General features: G+C 36.8%; 1 pseudogene; it reads right to left on the reverse strand.

Moving 5' to 3' along the window:
• Window positions 1-2,949: 2,949 nt before the first annotated feature.
• Window positions 2,950-8,415, reverse strand: LOC122081592 (annotated as a pseudogene).
• Window positions 8,416-14,806: the final 6,391 nt, after the last annotated feature.

Raw genomic sequence — 14,806 nt, forward strand, 5'->3', positions numbered from 1 at the left:
ACACATTATTAAAACTCCCATTCAAAGTCTGTGGTTAACCTATTTTCCCATGATCTCTTTAGTCACCTGAAATTGATTTATTCATTGGATCAGGTTGAAACTTTTCAAGGCCTCCCCCTAAAGAGACCTTTGACCAGAGTTTAGTGGGGATTTGATTCTATCATGAATCTCCTGAATTTCACTGTTTTCAGTTTCAAACCTGAATATCCTTTGATTACTTTAAAATTTGGCAATTAGTTTTGACCCATATTTTTGGAGATTGAATCTCCCATTCCTGGACTTTGTGTTTTAGATTTAATTATTTTTTAGTTACCTTCAATCTGTCCATTGAATCAATGCCATCTTATGAAGAACATCTCTACTATTTATTTGAATCAATACCATCTTATGAAGAACATCTCTACTATTTCTCAAAACACCTCTCTCCTCTCTCTCCCACGGCCCCCCCCCCCCAAAAAAAAAAATTAAATAAATAAATTCAGAATTGGAAAGTAGAAGACCATTCAAACATCCAAGAGTTATTACCTTGGAATTATGACAGACAAGTAGAATATTAGCAGTAGGACGGGGATCAAATTCTTGCCCCAGGTCCGTGACACGATAAACATGTTGATCACTGTTGGTCTTATTTAACTTTCCAAGTGTCACCTTATAAGAAAAGATGCAAAGTCTGCACCAGAAGTGTTCCACCCAAGGGGTTCAAGATCAAAACCTGCCTATATCCAAAGAGAAGTTACCTATCACTATCATGTGTATAAGGAAGTGATCTTATAGGTGAATAACTAGTATGTCAACTGAAGCTGGGTTTCATAGGCCTGGTGCACTTGGTGTATAAAGGAAACAGAGCAAGACAGATAGGGTAGTTGGGTTTTGGAACCAGCTCCTGAAAACACTATTATTTACAATAGTCCTGAACCATTCATCACTATTTTTGGTTGCTTGTGGCTACTATGTGTAGTAGTTGCATGCATTCATTTTTCTGCATTGGTAGAGAGTGGTAGCCACTTTGAAGCTTTATCAGTTAAAGCCAAATAAAACTCGTGGTAGTAGTTTTATACAATCCGACCATTAGAGTTTTTAGCTATTAGATGCAGCAGTTCAAGTCCTCATATTTGGATCCCACTCACTGTGGTTGTCGCCAAATGATGTTGATTCCTTGTAGGAAATGCTCCTTGTTTCACCTTGTTTGAGCCTAGCATGGCTAGAAAACTAATCCTGCACCTTGTTTCTTTGCATTTGAAATATTGTAGAAGTGGAAAGAAGAGTCTAGTATACATTTAGTAGAGTGGCAGTACCAATTCCATAAAGGATCAAATAAATCAATTTAGAGAAGAGCTACGACAAGGGTATTAGTATTTTTCTCCGAGAATGAAAGATGCACACTATAAGTGTATAACAATGTCAAAGGTTCAGCTTGAGTGAATTCTATGCTTCTAGTTTAGGTTGTTAAACTTAAAAGTGAAGTACGGAATATGGGCACAACCACTTGTCTGAAGACTACATAGTTTATGTGGTCCAGCAATAAAAAATAGCTGAATTTTTACACTGATAGGGCATTTGAAGAAGGGTATTAGCATTTTTCTACTTATTTGCACAGAAATAAACAAAAAATTGAAACCTGAAGAAATATGGGAATAATAACTGCATACAGTTACATCAGAAAGCTATTTTGTGTCCAGATAACTGTCAAAGAAATCTGAACAGCCTTGAGAGGATCATCAGCTAATGCAAAACTAAACAAGTGATTGTAGAGAAAACAAACTTCCTGACCACTCTCATTCCCTAAAATATTGATTCAATAGGTGGTTAGTATCCAAAAATATTGTAACTTTGAGGTCACAAGACTAAGTTAATTTTAATCTGTTCCCTTTTCGCAGCAGCTCATTACTTCTATAAAGATCTAATACAAAATCAATGAATTATGTCACCTTCAAGAAAGGAATAACAAACCTCTGGCTCAGAAGATGCGCTAGATGGTAAAATGATAAATTTACCATTGCTTAGGTCATGAGATGTTGTATACATTTTTTTATATTTCACATAATATCAAACGGGGCAGACCGGCAAAGGCCGCATTATGTAGGTTATTCCTTGGTTATAATTCCTCTTTTTTTATTTTTTTTTTTTACTTTTCAATATTGTTATTGTTGCTTTTGTTTGCTTCGTATACTGAGATATTGCTGTGGTGGCGACTTAGTCCCTGTAGGACATGGTTCAAGTTTAAGGTATCGAATCCAGGATCGGTCACCCCAAAAATCGATATAGGATTGGATATAGATTTACGTATTGGCACAGTCCTTGATTTTCATTTTAAAGAAAAAAAAAATCATTTTTTTTAACTTTTTACCCTTGGTCTATACTGTTACACTGAATGGATCGTCCAGGAATCTGTATATAACGATACTAATAACCAGTCCCAAACTGATACCTAAAATCATGGGCCAAGTTCAAGACTTTCTCCTTTCTCTATCTCTATCATGTAAGCAGTGGTGGCAGTGACCCAAGCACCAGCATTTTCTTAATCAACATGGACTTCAGCTTATAGATGTGCAACTAATCAGTATCAGTTTACCTTTGACTATACTCCTAGCCGATGGACTGGAATTAAACTCGGAAGATTTTAGAAGCCCAACTCCCAAGAGAATGAATTCGAGGATTGAGAGAGAGAGAGAGAGAGAGAGAGAGAGAGAGAGAGAGAGAGCACTAAACCCAGTGAAAGGATTGCAAAACGAAGCCCTTGCTCGACTTGAAACTTATCCCACTTGTTGATCATTAGCACATTCCTCCAATATCCTTTGTAGCCGAAAGGACAATGGATCCCATGTGCCCAAGTTCGTGTAGGGCAAGGAGCCACCCTCTGAGTCATTTCTGTGAGGTTAGCAAAACCTTTTGGATGTTGCCTCAACAATACTTATGGGCTTCCACCATAAATATGTAGTGGGAAGTAAATATATATATATATATATATATTATTTATTAAAAGAGAAAAAAACACACAAGCCTTACAACGAGGAATCACCCATTATCCTCCCAGACCCAGGTCCCATATATGTACATATCCTTCAAGTATTGCATAGAGTCATTGGAATCTCTATGTTTATACAAAAACTTGGTGTGTTTATAAGATTATAGATTTCCCAAAAAACCCCATATCTATTAGCAAAAAAGCCCATACATACTTTTTTAGGTCCTACGAGCCCAATCGTTAAACTTTACCCATCAAAAACTCAACATCATTTAACACACGAAAATATTCATAGAACAAAATAGAGTGCTCACCCTGAGGCCCATCTCTGTTCACCCTATTGCTGCCAAGATTGTTACCCGGGCTCCCACCAATTATAAGATCAAACCCACCAAGTGATTTGATGAACTCCTCCAACCAGCAACATGGACCAGATTTCCTTCTTGATTTGTTTGCTCCCACCAACTCTGAAGAATGTTTCTATTAACTTTTGAAATCTCTACTGACACGACATTCTTCAGAGGGATTCTAAGCCGATGCAAAGCTACCTCGGCACCCCCAATACCAGAAAAGAAAGAAAGAACTGAAATACCATTTGGAAACATCTTCTTCAGGACTGAGAGATGGAAAGCAACAGTGACTACCTGAAACCAATGTACTTCTGATGAGATATTGGAAAATTCTATGAATAGAACGGAGAAAAAGTATGAATAGAAGTTGAAGAAGTACTAACCTGAAATGAATTTCCAAGAGATCTAACTCTCTGAGTCCTACTGGTTCCACCCCCTCTTGTATGGTGCTTAGGGTATCCCATGAGCATCTCTATCTCCTCTGGATCAAGAGGGGCAGCTCTGTTCTTGCCAACCCAAACTAAATTCCACTTTTTACTTTCATAAAGAATGTCCTTTTGGGTCTTTGGATGTGGCTCCCCATCCCAACCCCAGCTTTCAAGGGCCTGTTTTTTATCCTTTCGGTCAGTTTTGCTCTGGCAGTGCGAGTGTTTAAACAATTAAATTTAGTTCTCTTGTCCCATGAAATCCACCACTTCTTGCTCAGTGGAAATGTTTCTTGAATTGTAATTGGTGGAATAGGTTGGAGAGGAAATCTGTTCTGAATAGGAAGATTATGAATGCATCCTCTTTTTCTTGCAGCGGCACATAAATGCATCGAGTCAACAAACTCAAGCTGTATGTCACATAAGAAGCGAGATATGGTATCCCAGACACCTTTAGGAGCCAAAGCCACATTTTCAAAATAGAAAAAACGGAGGCCCAATGGCTTCGGAGGGAATTTTCCTATTGAACACAGTCATTTGCATATTTGGGAGTCCGAACCCTATCATAGGTTTTGGTAGACGAACAGTTTCTTCATCTTCACGCAGCAATGATTTCTTCCTTTCTTTATATGATTCTTTTTGCCGCCTCCTCCATGAATCAACTTCTTTTTGCCACCTCTCCTCTGCATCAAAGAGCTTCTTCCTTTTCTTGTCTGGAGTAGTGTGAAAATGACTTGACCCTGGCTGTAAAAAAAATTAACAACTGAAGTTAAATTGAAATATGCTTCATATAACTTTAACATGAATTGCAACAAGCCTTAGAATGAATTGCATTTTTACAAATCTTTAAATTCCAATATTGCAAAGAGGTACAACGTATAAGAGTGGTTCACCTTATTTTCATCTAAAATTGGTTGTAGTTGAGGATCGCGGAGATTTCCTATTTTTGCAGCAGATATAAAAGTCCATTAGTTCCATAATTGAGGTATCTGGATCTGAAAAGAGTCTGAAAGAAGGAATGGAGATTTTATAGGAATGGTGAAGGGGAGAAGATATATCATTTGCAACTGCAATTGACAAAAAAAGTAATGAAGATATATTTTGACAAGGAATATCAATTCAGAAATTTTGGATTGGGGTCATACATTGTTATCGAAGAATACTTAAAAAATGATGTCAACTAAGCTTGCTTATGCTCCGTATTTCAATAGTGTTTCAGACAATTCCGAAGCAACCACAACCAACATAGCTAACAATTTCATAATTAACGCTCTATATATGTAAAATATTGGAAAATATATTTCTTTTTTCACACAATCAATATCAAAGTACACCTGGAAAGAACTATCAATTCCATGGAAGAAATAAAATCAAAAGAAACCACCATCTAGTGGAATTTTTTAACAATAAAATGTCAGCTGGTAGAATTTATTTGTTTTCCAAGTCAGCAAGAAAGAGGGAGGGGACTTAATCTGGATCTAGTCTAACTTTCATAGGGTCCCATGATTGAGATTGGCATCTTTGCACAAAGTGGCCACTTTCAAGACTTGAGCCCTATTTGTTCAAAACTAACTAGCAACCTGAGCTTTATACTATCAACCCAAGCGAGAGCCCCTAATCAGCCATCCAAGTCAAGTTTGCCCCAGTCAGGTCTTTTACCACATTGCTTGTAATGTGTTATAACCACCAACTCCCCCTCCCCCTCCCCCTCCCCCTCCCCCAAAAATATATAAAATAAATAAATAAAGATAACATTTGGTTCACATGGAGCCCTTTTGGCTGTAAACTAGGCATTTCATAGAAGATTCTATGGTCTCCTAGATTTCTTTGTCTACCTTTGAAGGAAGCATAAGAGGCCCAAACCCATATGAAGAGTATGCCAAAGCAGAGATTTAGTTCACTGCTTGAGAACAACTCAACTCAACTCTTTTCAACTCAAACTTATCCCAACTAAATGGGGTCGATTATGTAGATCCTTTTTCTCCATTCAGCACTATTCAAATCCATAACTATTACTAGTCCCAAGCTATGCATGTCTTTCCTCACCACTTCTCCTAGAGTTATTTTAGGCCGATGTCTGGTTTTTATAACTCCTTAAACATTAATTAAATCATTAAGCTAAGCAAATATATTAGTTGCAAGGTATCGTGAGTCATTTTTATAAAAAAAATCTATTTCAAAGTAATTTCTTCAGTGTTGGTTTGTTAGATGGAGACTTCTAATTAGTCGATACTGATAAACATGTGCACTAGCTTTTGAGCAGAAAATATTGTAGGATAATCAAGCATAGGGTTCTACACTAAGTAAACAAAAAGGTAACAAGTTTAAAATAATAAGAATGTGGTGAACTCATGACAGTTCTAACACCAACATCCCACTGCAAAATGAAGAATATCAACCCTTAACATCTAGTGAACTTGTAAAATCATCATAATCAAATTTTCAACTATATACAAACCACATTTTTCCAAAGCTGACGAAGCATCATCTATTCAACTAATATCATTTTTTTGTTCCTTCATTTTTTTTTGTTCCATCAATTTTCCTGCTCCACCCCCCAACCCCAAAGAAAGAGGGGGACAAAAAAAAATAAAAAAATAAAAAATGAAGGAACAAAAAAATGATATTAGTTTAACCACAAAACCACATAGTTGCGTAGAAAGCATAAAAATTAGTAATTACTCATTGTTTCAACAAAAAAGAAAAAAGAGCCTACAACAGTGAAGAGCATAACAGACTCAAGGAGGAACACATTGGAAATACATTTCTCTCTAGCCCCAAGTCACTTTCATAGAGTGAATAGAGAACATTTATTCAATGGCATTTTACAACAAACTCAGCCTTATCCCAACTAAATGGGGTCGGCTACATTGATCCAAGAAAAAAAAATAATATATATATAGTAAAAAGAAAAGAACACCACCACAACTACTCAGCAATATTCCACCTAAATAGGGTCAGCTACACAGATTCTTGCACTCCAACCAACTCTATTCGGGGTCATACTTGAGTCAAGACCTAAACCATGCATGTCTTTCGTCATTAGTCCTAGGGTCATTTTACGCCTGCCCCTAACAGTTTTAATTATTCAAAAGCATTTTACCCATACATATAATGTCTTCATTGTAATGTCTAGAAGAAATCATGGCCCCCTTAATTCACCAATTTGTGAAATCTTTGTAACAATCTGTTGTCGGTAGTAACTTATGTTTGGACTTTTTATGTAAATTCATCCACTTGAATCTTATAGTAAACAAGAAATTATGCAACTATTGCAAGCTCCTAGTAAAGAAAAACAAGTCTTAAGTCCGACAGAAAGCTATATTAGAAGGGTCAATAATAAGAAAGAATCGAGGAATGAAATCCACCCAGAAACCTAAGCCACAAAACATTGACCCAAAAAGCGATAATGGGTGTGGGGATTCAGGCTAAAATGAGCTAGAAAAATCTAGGGTTAATTTTTCTGGGTCAATTGTTGGGTGTGTATTTCTGTTGTTGAGGGTTGATGTCTTCTATTCCGTGGACTGAGTTGTGGAAAATTTTTAGGGTTTACATGGGTAAATATGGAAATTTGCATCTCTTTGTTTCTCTTTCCATTATTATGGTAGGGATTATTAGGGTTACTGAGAATTCTTTATAAACATAGAGAGGTGTGAGGAAGAGCCAGGCAAAAAGCTATATTAGAAGATTCAATAGCAGGTAAGAATTGAATGAGATCAACCCAAAAAATTAAGCCATAGAACATTGACCTAAAAATAGGTGATGGGTGTTAGGATTTAGGCTAAAATGAGCTAGAAAAATCCTGGGGGTAATTTTTCTTGGTTAATTGTTGGGTTTGTGTGTGTCCGTTATTGAGGATTGATGTCTTGTATTATGTGGACTGGGGGGATGGAGAATTTTTAGGACTTACATGGGGATACGTACATAAATTTTTATCTCTTTGCTCCCCTTTCCATTGTTGCAATGGGAGGTTGTTAGGGCTACTAGAAATTCTTTGTAAACACAGAGGTGTGAGGAAGAGAGTTTGTTCTATCTATATATATATATTAGCAAAAATACACATGCAAATGCACGTGGTGGTTGTCTCCTAATTAAACATTTTCTTAAGATAAGATTATTGGGTCAATCCATTTGAAGTAAGTTCTGAAAAGCTTGGTGAGCTGATTTTTCAAAGTTTGTATTTTTTAAAAATAAAATTAAACCTAATTATTCTGAATACAAGAGAGAAAATCCACAGACTAAATAGTGCAATTCCTATAATAGAAAGGAGATGGGAACATGAAACATAAAAAACATATGTCGCGTCTTCCTCTACGGAGGTCTTGAGAATGGCATCAATTTCACATATAAATCTCTCATAGCATATAACAATAATACTAATAAACCATAATATTACAAACCATGGAGACTAATTAAGAAAAAACTAATCTCTGATCAAGTCAAAGTGGTGTACGTGAAAATATGTTTGCTTTCCGCATCCTCTAGAGATTTTTCCATAATATAGTGCAATAACTTCTCCACCTGAGCTCTATCTTACAGATTAAATGAATTATATGAGATTAAATGAATTATACTACCTTGTGGATGTGAAGTATCTGAAATTGAGAAATGCAGTGCCAGTGATCCAAGAGAAAAAGAAGCTGAAGTTGAGAGCTTTTGTGCTACTGTAATAGCAAAAGAAATAGGAATTTGAAATATTCTGAACTATTGTTGTAAGAGACAGAAAATTGAGAAATCGTGGGATATTGTAGTTGATTTTTTGTCCTCTCTGTGGTATATATAAGGAAGGATTCTATTGCATAAAAACTTGTAAAGTCGATGAAAGTTGATTGAAAGATACCGTTTTTATGCAATAAATCTATCCATAATTATGGGACTATAATTTTGTGGCGATTTTTTTACCCCTTTAATACGTAATAATTTTAATTAATGATTACTCCACCCTTTTCTCCTCCACGTTCAGAGAGATGAGTGAGAGAAAGATAATTATAGAGAGAAAATACCCCTTCTCCACGTTTAGATTTTGTAAGGGATGGAAGGAGAGATTTTTTTTTTTTTGGTATATCTCTCAACATATTTACCTTTTTAATATCTCCATAATTATTTATTCCCTCCCTATTCCCCATAATTCTCTAGAGAATCTCCTCCCATTGTGCTCAATGTTTTTTCCAAAAAGGATGAGTGAGTGAGAGAGAGAGATTTAAGGAGGAATTGTGCATTTGTTTGGTTTATAATTATAATAGCGCAATAAATATCTCCATAATTCTCCATACTATAATTTTGTGGTTATTTTTTTTTATCTCTTTAATATGTAATAATTATAATTAATGATTACTCAACCCCTCTCTCCTCCACGTTTAGAGAGATGAGTGAGAGAAAGAGAATTATAGAGAGAATATACCCCTTCCTCCACATTTAGATTTTGTAAGGAATGGACGGAGAGATTTTAAGGGCCATTTTTTTTTTGTATATCTCTCTCCATACTTACCTTTTTAATGTCTCTATAATTATTTATTGTCTCTATGGAGAATCTCCCCCCATTCTGCTCCACATTTTTTCCAAAGACGATGAGTGAGAGAAGAGAGAGATTTAAGGAGGAATAACAGTGCATTTGTTTGGTTTATAATTATATGATTTTTTAATAGTTAATAATTATAATTATATGCCTTTTTAATAGTCCACTCTCCCCCTTTCTCCTCCACATTGAGAGAGAGAGAGAGAGAGAGAGAGAGAGGAATATTATATGCCCTTTTTTTAAATCATTTTTAATATTTAATTAATTAATAATTATAATTAATTATTACTCTCTCCTTTCGAGAGAGAGAGAGAGAGAGAGAGAGAGAGAGAGAGAATTATGGAGAGTTTATTATTATTAACTTCTTTTTTTTGTTGATATATCTCTCTCCATAATTGTTCATTCCATCCCCATTCACCATAATTCTCTCTATTTCTCTCTCCACTCTCCCCCTTTCTCCTCCACGTTTAGAGAAAGAGAGAGAAAAAGAATTATAGAGAGTTTATTATGATATTTGTTTCATATTCAATTTTGAGGGGATTTTGGTCATTGGGGGATTTTTTCGGGTGTTTTTTAGTCATTTGGTAATTTTTTGATAGATGTAAATGGTTTTTTGGTCATTTTAAAAAAGTATACCAAAGACAGGAGTACGTACTTTTATATAATAGTATGATATATATTTTTTTCTACATCGTGTAACAATTTTGTTCAACATCTGCCACATGTACCACACCCAAACGGCATTACCTATGTCATGTTACATCATGTCAACATGGTTACTACGAGGCTACATGAAGTGTTCATGTAACAGAATAAAAGACATCAGTTTCTGAACTAATTTTAGTAATATATAATCCATAACGTATTACTTAATAAATAATTTAAATAATACACAACTCTTCATGTTCTATGTGCAGGCATCAAGGTTTGAGAAATTGGAATCGGGAATGGGATCGGTCAAGGCTGATACGCTTTGCAAAAAAAAAAAAAAAAAAGGAACGTTTTTGGACTATTTTACCCTTTGTATGTATCAATCCATCGATACGGTTTTGACCAAGAATTGGGATCGATCAAGGCCGATTCTGATCCGATCCGTTTCCTCAAACCATGCTATCTATGCTTCTAGAATGACATAAAAAACTGTCAATTGGATAAAGTAGAAGGAAAACAGATTCTATTCCATAGTATTTGATTACTAATAACAGAGGTAAAAATAACAAGATGAACTACCTCATCTCCAAGACAACTACTTATATCTGACAGTTGGTCAAGATCATCCATTTTGCGTTCTAAAGAATCTGTATCATATTGTATAAGTTCACATTAAGGAGGAGATTTTTCAATCATCTGCAAAGTGTGCAAATAATATAAATACCTCTGTTCCATCATTCATTTAAGAATATGAATATTTGAGAGAAAATCAGTTTATCACAATTGTAGAATCTAAAAAAAAAAAGTAACCTACATAATATATATGAAAATCACATACCAAAGTAAAATTAACTCACCGAGTATGTCAGAAGAGTTTCCAGTATAGCATTCGTGTTTCCTTCTCCTGCATTGAATAAAATGTAGATCTTAGAGACCTCCAATGGTAAACGGCACTAGTTAAATAAAAGCAACTGTTTCTCCTAACCACTAACCATTCTCCTTGATTGCTTTAATAACCATGTTTTTAGAGAAGCCCATTCCAACAAAATAAGAGAACAAACTTGAGTGAGGCCCTGCAGATGTACTTGCCTGCAACAGTTAAAGGAAACTCAAAATAAGCACCATGAATGAGAAGCCTATATTATCATCACCATGCAAAACACTGACATCGCATGTTGGTTTTTAGCCAACACATCTTTATAAAGGGGGAGGGGAGGGGAGGGGAGGGGAGGGGACTGTAGCTTGTTTGTCATAGGTCTATTTTTTAAATTTTATTTTTTTGATAAGTAAGAAAACTTTATTGAGAAATTTTAGAAGTTATTGTAGGAGTCTGTGAGTTGCGCAGACTCATCCCTTCGGTTAGTCAAGGTTCCTAGTAAATAGGAGTCCTAGTTGTACTAGGACTGGTATTAATGTCCTATAAGTCAGTAACTAATAAGGTAGTCTTCTATTATGTTTTATATTCCTAGTCATAGTAGGACAGCTGTCCTATTGTAATTGTAATAGAATGTTAGCTATTTAATGAGAAGATGAGGGCAGACGCAATCACACGATTGAATCTGCTATTTCCTCAAGTTCAACTCTCTTTTTCTCCCTCTCAGTCTTTCTCTATTTTCCTTTATTTTATTTTTACATGGTATCAGAGCTGGTCTGATCCTTAAATCAATAACCAACTCTATTTTATAGCCTAATGTTTAGAAAATAAGGTAAAGAATAGCTCTCGATTTCTGGTTTCTTCCCTAAGAAGCTCGTGGCTCTTTTAGAGGGGATGTTTTCATCCCCTATTTTTTTTGGAATGTGTATGCAGGACTGATGGTTGAGATCAGTTGTATGTATGAAGGGATTGATCAAATTATTAGAAGAAAATTTATGGATTGGGATTTTTGGATTGAAGATTGGTTTCTTGGCTGACGTTTCTCTCTCCTAGAAATGACATCAAAAACTAAAGTAACTTACAAACCAGCCGTCAGAAGTCAACCAAATTTGGAGGGTTTTGTCATCTTGGGAAGCCCTTCACTCGATCAGAAGCTCAATCCATTCTGCACCCAGAACAACAAGCTGCAGGTACTTCTCTAAAACCCTACACAGGTATTTCTCTCTCCTTCTCGGTTTAGCTATATTTGGTGGATTTTGGCTCCTGATTTGGGCACTGTTTTGAGCACTGTCTTGCTGCTTTTGGGTATTGTTGTGGGTACTATTTTCTGCTATTCCTTTAGGTTTTAGTCTTCAATCCACTGTTGGTATATTGGGGTTTTGACATCTGTGCCAATTCCCCTTTGGTTGTTACCTTTTATTGAAGATTGTCTGCTATTTTCTTAAACTTGTGTGATCTAACAAAGGAGGTTAGATCGATTGATTCATTCTATGTGCACTAATGGCTAACACAGAAGGGAAGAAAGTTGTTACTGAGGTGATGTCTTCATCATCACATAAAATTACAGAAAAGAAACTTTTAGGAGCTGCAAATTTCTACCAATGGAAGAAAATTATGCAGCTTGTTTTGACTGGTCGAGATCAATAGGATCACCTAACAAAGGAAAAACCTGCTAATGATACTACATGGGATACGGTTGATGCACGTATTTTTGGACAGTTATCGAAATCAATGGATAAACTCTATAGTCGATGTTGTTACTCACATTGATACTGTGAAAGAGCTGTGGGACTATTTGAATGTTCTGTATTCTGGACAGAGCAACCATTGTTGCATCTATGAACTACCTCAGGACTTTTATCGGAGTGATAGGAAAAGTCGGCCTCTAACTTAGTACTTTGCTGATTTCAAGAGTATGTATGAAGAGCTGAATTCTCTTCTCCCTATAAGTAGTGATGTCACACCCCGCCTCCACTCACCTGAAGGCTGGCAACATGGACATGCACACGTGTCCACCATCCATCCAGGATCCACAATGCAGTACTTTAAGTTCATAAGATTATGAAATGAATTCTAAAATCACATACTTATAATATAAACAAAATATATATCAACTAGTGATTTCTATTGATATTTACCATATTTACACAAAAAGAATGTTTTCACATCTTAATCATAATTACAGTTATTCCCCCATAGGACTACATCTGTTAAGTACAAAAAGAATAAAAAATAGAAGATAATACTCCCATCCTCAGAGTGCTCCAAATGCACAATCATCGCACACACATCCATCCTCGTGCGCAACCAACTCCTCATCCCAGAGGTCACCTCCATAGAGAGCCGGGACCTCGATTACAGTTTCCAAAGGATTTCCTGAATCAATATCTAAAAAGGGGCAACAACAGGGAGTGAGCTTCCACGAAGCCCAGTGAAGGTAACACACAGAAGCAATCTTGACAATCCAAGAAAATGCAGCAGTATGAATATTCATGCCCGACCACATCAATATGAATGTAATTATGTGAGTGCAATGACATGATCCATTTATTATCAAGCAATTTTAAGCAACAATTTCTAAGTCCAAAGGGGGTATAAGTGCTACTGCAACGTAGGTGTTATCCTCAGTTATGAATGTACGTTATCAGTCCCCAGGGATACTAGCTAGTTGCGAGTCAAGAGAGTGCCGGTTTCTGAACCACATCATTACCCGACAAACCCCTATTAATAACCCTCCCATGTTACCACTACATCGAATCCAATATCGCATGTAGGGTATACCCATCACCAAATCAAACATCGCGTGAGGGTCTGTCACGACACTGGCATGTTCGCACCTCAGTCACCAAAAATCATCCCCAACCACGGACTGTCGGACGAGAGGATTAGCCAATACGTAAACCCCTATTAGCAAGGGTTGTAGCACCGGGTGGTTATCCTAGCCCAATGCATTCTAATATGCCACAACACAATTCAATCACACTCACACACTCACACACACCTTGAGCATGCAGTGCCATCAGCACCAACCATTGGCCACCCTGCACCCCAGTCACACACATACACTCACCCTGAGCATGCAGTGCCGCCTGCACCAACCGTTGGCCACCCTGCACCCCAGTCACACACGCACACATACACACACCCTGAGCATACAGTGTCGCCGGCACCAGCCGAGTCACACACCCACACACACACATGCACCCTGAGCATGTAGTGTTGCCGGCACCAACCGTTGGCCACCCTGCACCCTAGTCACACTCACACATGCACACATGCACACATGCATAATCATAATCCACATTCTCATGCCACATCAACACCATATATAAGGAATAATATAATAATATGCAAAATTATAAAATTCATTCACATATGCATTATGATGCAAGCATTCCATAAAAACACACAAAATCCCCTCACCTCGTGTTCTAGATGGCAGTAGATAGTTGATGGTTTCGTGTTGTGTGTCCCCGTCACTTTCCGGTTCCACTCCTAGGATACATAGTGTTTTTAAGTTATTCGGTTATTCATAGAGGAGTGGGACACTAAGACTCGTGCCCCAATTAAAAGGATTAAAAATTAAAATTAAAATGGTTCACCGGTGGATGGTCATCTGCCGGTGAGTTCACCGGTGGATGAATCCGAACGGAATGCACATCCTGTAATATTTTCATCGGTGGATGGTTCCTGCCTTCACCGGCTGGCCGGTGACCATTCGTCGGTGAAGGTAAAATTAGGGTTTTCTTACCCAGATCAGCCCTATTGGCCCTGTGGCCCCTGTGTATGGTGGTGGAAATACGTATTTTTCAGTGGGGTGTCATTTCCCAACTCCATTCCCGTTTCTCCTTCTTTTGTATAGTTTACAAATTGAGTTTTGTGATTTTAAGGTTGGTTTTTCATGTAGGGTATCCTCACACACTTCACTTAGCTTAAGTTTAGTGAAATTAGTGAGTGGATCAACATAGGGTTTATAGGGTTTCAAGATACACCCAATTTCCTCAATACACAAGTCTAGGTTAGGAT

This window comes from Macadamia integrifolia, chromosome 6 (genome assembly GCF_013358625.1).
Source record: "Macadamia integrifolia cultivar HAES 741 chromosome 6, SCU_Mint_v3, whole genome shotgun sequence".
Taxonomy (NCBI): Eukaryota; Viridiplantae; Streptophyta; class Magnoliopsida; order Proteales; family Proteaceae; genus Macadamia; species Macadamia integrifolia.